Source organism: Rhipicephalus microplus, unplaced genomic scaffold (assembly GCF_043290135.1).
Source record: "Rhipicephalus microplus isolate Deutch F79 unplaced genomic scaffold, USDA_Rmic scaffold_181, whole genome shotgun sequence".
NCBI classification, from domain to species: Eukaryota; Metazoa; Arthropoda; class Arachnida; order Ixodida; family Ixodidae; genus Rhipicephalus; species Rhipicephalus microplus.
The window spans coordinates 259,342-265,000 of NW_027464752.1; the positions used below are offsets into that span (position 1 = coordinate 259,342).

Sequence of the window (5,659 nt, forward strand, 5' to 3'; positions counted from 1 at the left end):
AACATGCCACACGTTTCGGGGCACACCCGCGGTGAAATTTTCTCGAGTACGCTCGTATTAGGGCCCAAGGAGGTCTGGGTACTTATCGCTGCTATTATGTGGGGGTTCTCGTGAGCGGCGTACGCGAAAGCGACCGGGTGTCTGATATGCGGCGGGCTTCGGCCTCGTCAAGCGTGTCCTCGGGTCTGCTCCAGGGGAATCCACGGCAGTCGTCTGCAGCCTCATCCGCTTGATGCGTTAGGGGCTGGTTGTCGGACGGTGCCGTTGTACCACGATATCGAGGTGTGTTCCGTGTCGTCCTCGGGCGATTCAGATGCGAAAGCGCCGAAGACGCGGGCGTGACCCGTCGTCTGGCGGCTTTGCAGTCTCGGCTCCGTTGCTAGTTCCGGCCGGTCCACCGACAGTGCAGCGGGCTTGGGCAACCCGCACGGCGCGACCGAGTCGATGCAACGAAAAAGAGCGAGCATGAACGTGCTTCTTGCCGCACGGCTCCCACTCGTCTTTCGGGAAGGTTGTGCCGTAGCGAGCTCGAACGCCGTCATCTCGGAGTGCAAAATAAGCGTGTTGGGGCGCCTGAAGGTGGCCTCCGCCGCACACAGACTGCGTCCGGCCCGCCGAGGGCGAGGACGGACGCGCAGTCGAACGATTACCTGGTTGATCCTGCCAGTAATCATATGCTTGTCTCAAAGATTAAGCCATGCATGTCTAAGTACATGCCGAAATAAGGCGAAACCGCGAATGGCTCATTAAATCAGTTATGGTTCCTTAGATCGTTTCTTCCTACTTGGATAACTGTGGCAATTCTAGAGCTAATACATGCAGTGAGCCTGGAGCCCTTTGGGTAACGGGTGCTTTTATTAGACCAAGATCGATCGGGTTTCGGCCCGTATTGTGTGGTGACTCTGGATAACTTTGTGCTGATCGCATGGCCACGAGCCGGCGACGTTTCTTTCAAGTGTCTGCCTTATCAACTTTCGATGGTAGGTTACTTGCTTACCATGGTTGTTACGGGTAACGGAGAATCAGGGTTCGATTCCGGAGAGGGAGCCTGAGAAACGGCTACCACATCCAAGGAAGGCAGCAGGCGCGCAAATTACCCACTCCCGGCACGGGGAGGTAGTGACGAAAAATAACAATACGGGACTCTTTTGAGGCCCCGTAATTGAAATGAGTACACTCTAAATCCTTTAACGAGGATCAATTGGAGGGCAAGTCTGGTGCCAGCAGCCGCGGTAATTCCAGCTCCAATAGCGTATACTAAAGCTGCTGCGGTTAAAAAGCTCGTAGTTGGATCTCAGTTCCAGACGAGTAGTGCATCTACCCGATGCGACGGCTCGGACTGAACATCATGCCGGTTCTTTCTTGGTGCACTTCATTGTGTGCCTCGAGATGGCCGGTGCTTTTACTTTGAAAAAATTAGAGTGCTCAACGCAGGCGAGTCGCCTGAATAAACTTGCATGGAATAATAGAACAAGACCTCGTTTCTGTTCTGTTGGTTTTTGGAATACGAGGTAATGATTAAGAGGGACGGACGGGGGCATTCGTATTGCGGCGCTAGAGGTGAAATTCTTGGACCGTCGCAAGACGAACTACTGCGAAAGCATTTGCCAAGAATGTTTTCATTGATCAAGAACGAAAGTCAGAGGTTCGAAGGCGATCAGATACCGCCCTAGTTCTGACCATAAACGATGCCAACCAGCGATCCGCCTGAGTTACTCAAATGACTCGGCGGGCAGCTTCCGGGAAACCAAAGTATTTGGGTTCCGGGGGAAGTATGGTTGCAAAGCTGAAACTTAAAGGAATTGACGGAAGGGCACCACCAGGAGTGGAGCCTGCGGCTTAATTTGACTCAACACGGGAAAACTTACCCGGCCCGGACACTGGGAGGATTGACAGATTGAGAGCTCTTTCTTGATTCGGTGGATGGTGGTGCATGGCCGTTCTTAGTTGGTGGAGCGATTTGTCTGGTTAATTCCGATAACGAACGAGACTCTAGCCTATTAAATAGGTGCGGGGTTCCCAGCACCTTACAACCTTCTTAGAGGGACAAGCGGCTCCTAGCCGCACGAAACAGAGCAATAACAGGTCTGTGATGCCCTTAGATGTCCGGGGCCGCACGCGCGCTACACTGAAGGAAGCAGCGTGTCTTTATCCCTGTCTGAAAAGACTGGGTAACCCGTGGAACTTCTTTCGTGATTGGGATAGGGGCTTGCAATTGTTCCCCTTGAACGAGGAATTCCCAGTAAGCGCGAGTCATAAGCTCGCGTTGATTACGTCCCTGCCCTTTGTACACACCGCCCGTCGCTACTACCGATTGAATGATTTAGTGAGGTCTTCGGACCGATGTCCGGCGCGGCCTTTCGGTTGCGCCGGTCTGTTGGAAAGATGACCAAACTTGATCATTTAGAGGAAGTAAAAGTCGTAACAAGGTTTCCGTAGGTGAACCTGCGGAAGGATCATTAACGGATTGTGAAGGGTGAGCGCCTCAGCTGCGTCTGCGCCCGACACTTTCTGCCGCTGACCCCGTTTGGACGCGGGGTCGGCTTTTCCCCACGGGGCTGCCTGAATGTGGAGCGGCACCCCGTGACAAATTGTTGCGCCCAGCGGACGCCAACACCGCGACCTTGGACGGTCGGCCAGGTGGCGGACGCGGGTACAAACGGCGCAACGCACTCATAGGTCGGCTTTCGACCCGCCACTGCACCGTGGCTCGAAGCGCTCGAAATGCGCGACCCGACCGCTGCGGGACCGCCTAGTACTGTAAACAGGAGCGGCGGAGCGCGAACGGCGAGTCGTGGTTACGTCGGTAGAAGGCGAGGCTGCGCGTTCCCGAAACGCCAGCCGAGTGCCCTCCCGACCGTTCGAGCGTGCAAGAACGAGACCCGACAATCGCGCGGCGACTGCCAAGTACGAGAGGAACGGCACAAGCGTCGGCGGTCGGTCAAGGAACTGGCGATGTGACGGGTCCGCTGTGCACCAGTGCATACCGTCCCGCCGTCCGCGGCAAGCGCCTCCGCGTCCTCGGGTGACGGAGGCTGCCGGTCGGTTCTTGCAGGCGAGGGATCTCGCTGGCACCGGTTCGCGTTGACGCGCGGCCGGTCATGGCACGGCGATGCGACGGCCGAGGTGCGCAGTACTCGATGGAGGAACCGCACGCTCCGATGACCGTCCCGCCCTCCGCGGCGTATGCGTACCGACCGTAATGGTTGCAGCAGCGCCGGCCGGCTTTTGAATTCGCCACACGAAACACGGTGCGAGATCGCGGTTAGGGGAGCGTCGACGTTGCCAGGCGTTTTGCTTGCTGCCGAGGGAAAGGCGGCACGGCCACGTCGCGCTCGTCGCGATTAGCGGGTCTGCGCGCTTTGGGAAGGTGCCGCAACGACTTGCCGAAAGAGGAAGCACGGAAGAACGAGGGACTTGGACGTCCCGACAATTGAACGCACTTGCGGCCAGGCCCTTGCTGGCTTCGTTCTTCCGCCTCGAGTAGGCTCGTACGCGGCTCCGGCGCCGAAAGTGGTCCTTGGCACCGACTTCGGTGGACGTGGGAAGTGCCGCGCAAGTACGGCGCGCCTGGCTCCACCTGTTGGCTAAAGTAGGCAGCCGGATCGGCATTTTGGTGTGCGGTGGCAAACCGTGGATGCGAAAAAAGCTTGTGCGATTTCGTGGAACAAAAAGCGGGGGTCCCCCTTTTTATGCGGAGGAGACCGACCCGCCCGCCGTGGTGAACCGCGACGCCACGGTAAAAACGGGAGAGGCTTGTCGATGGGACCGTGCATCCCGCGCTCCACGGAGGCCGGGAGGCGGCCGCCCGAGGAAATGTGTAGCCGTCGAGGCCCGCATCTGCGTGCACTCTTATCCAAATGGGTGTACCGCAGGCATTTTCTGGTTAGGCGGGCCAATGAGAGCGAGCACACAACGATACCTACGGGTCCGGCTTGGAGAACCGGCTTCGACGCCTCCCGAGTATTTATAGAGGGGTGGACCACGAAAGCACTCGCAAGTAGCGGAAGCGAAACGCCGTCCGAAACACACCGTTTGCTCGATTTGCGGCAGCCGAAAAAGGCGCGGCAGAGTTTTGGAGTCCAAGCGTGCGCTGAAAAGCGCCCTTCTTGGCCACTGTTTGGCCGAGTGCCAGAAACGTTTGGTTTTGACTGTACGGAATTGAACAAACACTTTTTCACGACTCTAAGCGGTGGATCACTCGGTTCTCGGGTCGATGAAGAACGCAGCCAGCTGCGAGACTTGGTGTGAATTGCAGGACACACTGAGCACTGATTCTTTGAACGCACATTGCGGCCTTGGGTCTTCCCTTGGCTTCGTCTGTCTGAGGGTCGGATCACATATCAAGAGAGCCTTCGGCGCACAAGGGAACGTGAGCCGTCGACTCGTTTTGACCGCGTCGGCAACACGGACAGCACGCTGAACACCTCACAGCGAGCGCCAACAGCGGCCACTCAAGGGCGAGACGGTGGCGACCGTCGTGCCAGAGCCCAACCGAAACGGGGGCGACCGACTGCATTGAGGATGTGGCACCTCGTTGAGACCGCCGCAGGACTTCGAGTCGGAAGGAAGCCTGCAGGGAAAGTGCGGTCGAGGTTGCGTACTCCTCTCTGCGACCGGGCGCGCAAGAGCTGCGAGAGCCACGGACGCGCAACTTTAACGCACGGTAAACACGAGGAGCGAAAGCCGGCCAGCAAAGCTTCTCCAGCCGTGCGCAAAGTGCGCGAGATCGCAGCCTTGCGTTGCGCTTGTTGCCCTCGAAGTAAGCAGGGTGTCCCGTAGACCGGGCGCTCGAACACGCTGCGGGGCCGTGCCTCCTCCAGGCTTTGCCGCGCGAACAGGGAACGTTCGCGCGCAAAGCGCAGGGAGGTGAGGAGGCTGCGCCCGACGTTTGCGGTTCGCTGCGTACGCGGTTGATGCGGAGAGCACGGCGCGACGACTTGCCGCGAAGCGGAAAAAGTCTCCCGCACGAGTTGGCGAAACGTTGGCGAAGCTTAAGGCGTTCTCGTCGTAGTCCGCCGTCGGTCTAAGTGCTTCGCAGTTCCCGTCCCGTTCAAAAAACTGGGCCACTCCAGTTGGGGCGGGGGCGACGCTACACGAGACGATGCCTCTCGCCAGGCTGCGTGGCTGCCCTTGCGGCGGCGGCGACTGGCCTCGGCGGTGTTTGGGCTTTCGACACGGTCGTTTATCACGCAACTGCTCGGACGACGCACGCGCGCAGCGGAATGCCGCTTGCCAGCCTTGTGAAGATGTGACCCTGTACAGGGTTGCGGGCGCACTTGGTAGGGCGTCGTACTCGGTTCGCGATGGGTTTACGAACGTGTCCCGTCACTTCCACGTCACACCGGTTGTGCGCCGCACGCGTGCAGCGGGGAAGCCGATTGCCAGCCTTGTGAAGAAGTGGCCCTGTACAGGGTTGCGGGCGCACTTGGTAGGGCGAGCGCACGCGGTCGTGCAGGAAGTTGATGGAAGCGAATGTATCCGCTGTCGACCTCAGATCAGGCGAGACAACCCGCTGAATTTAAGCATATCACTAAGCGGAGGAAAAGAAACCAACAGGGATTCCCCGAGTAGCTGCGAGCGAAACGGGACCGAGCCCAGCACCGAATCCCCCGTCCTTGCAGGCGGTCGGGAAATGTGGTGTATGGGAGGCGACGTT

General features: G+C 58.5%; 2 non-coding genes and 1 pseudogene across 2 annotated transcripts; all 3 read left to right on the forward strand.

Moving 5' to 3' along the window:
• The first annotated feature begins 647 nt into the window (after positions 1 to 647).
• On the forward strand, positions 648 to 2,462 carry LOC142791672 (small subunit ribosomal RNA). Its single transcript, XR_012890369.1, has one exon. It is a non-coding gene; the product is annotated as a small subunit ribosomal RNA (ribosomal RNA).
• A 1,719-nt stretch (positions 2,463 to 4,181) lies between these two features.
• LOC142791656 (5.8S ribosomal RNA) lies at positions 4,182 to 4,334 on the forward strand. The gene has a single exon (XR_012890354.1). It is a non-coding gene; the product is annotated as a 5.8S ribosomal RNA (ribosomal RNA).
• Positions 4,335 to 5,488: 1,154 nt separating this feature from the next.
• LOC142791647 (large subunit ribosomal RNA) overlaps positions 5,489 to 5,659 on the forward strand; it is a 4,499-nt pseudogene continuing 4,328 nt past the window's right edge.